The sequence below is a fragment of the Rutidosis leptorrhynchoides genome, chromosome 5, assembly GCF_046630445.1.
Source record: "Rutidosis leptorrhynchoides isolate AG116_Rl617_1_P2 chromosome 5, CSIRO_AGI_Rlap_v1, whole genome shotgun sequence".
Lineage (NCBI taxonomy): Eukaryota > Viridiplantae > Streptophyta > Magnoliopsida > Asterales > Asteraceae > Rutidosis > Rutidosis leptorrhynchoides.
Window position 1 is genome coordinate 150922290 of NC_092337.1, and position 1254 is coordinate 150923543.

The 1254-nt window shown below is 37.8% G+C and overlaps 1 non-coding gene across 1 annotated transcript; it reads left to right on the top strand.

The window, feature by feature from the left end:
• The first annotated feature begins 889 nt into the window (after nt 1-889).
• Nucleotides 890-996, top strand: LOC139851039 (small nucleolar RNA R71). The gene has a single exon (XR_011760403.1). It is a non-coding gene; the product is annotated as a small nucleolar RNA R71 (small nucleolar RNA).
• Nucleotides 997-1254: the final 258 nt, after the last annotated feature.

Genomic DNA, 1254 nt, shown 5'->3' on the forward strand with positions numbered 1-1254 from the left:
TTCTTCATTGTTACTCACATCGAAAACCTTCCCATCTTCTAATGATGGTTTTTCGGAATTCGTTGATACCATATTAACATTCTCATTCTGAGGATTTACTTCAATATCACTCGGTAGCTTTCCTTGTTCCCTCTTACTCATCAAGCTAGCAAGAGTACCTACGTGTTTTTCTAGATTCAAAATGGAAGCTTGTTGAGTTCTTAATGACTGATTAAACCTCTCATTTGTTTGGGTTTGAGATGTAATAAATTGTGTTTGAGATTCCATCAGATATGCCATCATTTCTTCCAGATTTTGCTTTTTCTCATCGATTTGTTGTGGTGGTTTATACAAGCTAGGTCTTTGTTGATTGAAAGTGTTGTTTTGAGTTGGTTGGTTATTCGGACCTTGTTGGTTGTACGAGTTATTGTTAGGTCCATTTGGATTGTAAAGAATGTTTTGATTTTGATTGAAGTTTGGCCTTGGCGGTTGATAATTATTTTGATAATTATTTCCCGGCCTTTGGTTCATGTAGGAAACATTCTCACGTTGTTCCATCGTTTGCTCAATGTGACAATCTTTCGTTAAGTGTGATCCACCGCATTGCTCACAACTGATTCGTATTGCGTGAATATCTTTATTCATCTTTTCCATTTGTCTCTCGAAAGCATCTATTTTTGAGGAAACGGAATCAAAGTCATGGCTAGAATCGGCTCTAGCCGCTTTAGATGAACGAAAGATATCTTTTTCCTGATGCCACTCATGTGAGTGGGAGGCTGTGTTATCAATAATCTTGTGAGCTTCAGTTGCAGTATTCTTCATAATGGAACCACCAGCTGCTGTGTCGATGTCTTTTCGTGTAGCAATGTCGATAACTTGGAAGAATATTTGTACTATTTGATAAGTGTCTAAACCGTGCTGAGGACATCCTCTCAACAACTTCTCGAATCTTGTCCATGCCTCATATAATGTTTCATTTGGCTTTTGAGCGAATGTAACAATTTCTCCTTGAAGTCTCACGGCTTTAGATGCCGGAAAGAATCTTTTAAGAAAATTTTCAACTAAGACATCCCATGTGTCAATCGCTCCTTCGGGTAACGATTCTAACCAATCTTTGGCTTCTCCCTTTAAAGTCCAGGGAAACAACATGAGATAGATTTGTTCATCCTCAACTTCTCTGATTTTGAATAGAGTACAGATCCTATTAAAGGTTCGAAGATGTTCGTTTGGATCTTCTTTTGGCGTACCACTATATTGGCATTGATTAGTTACCAT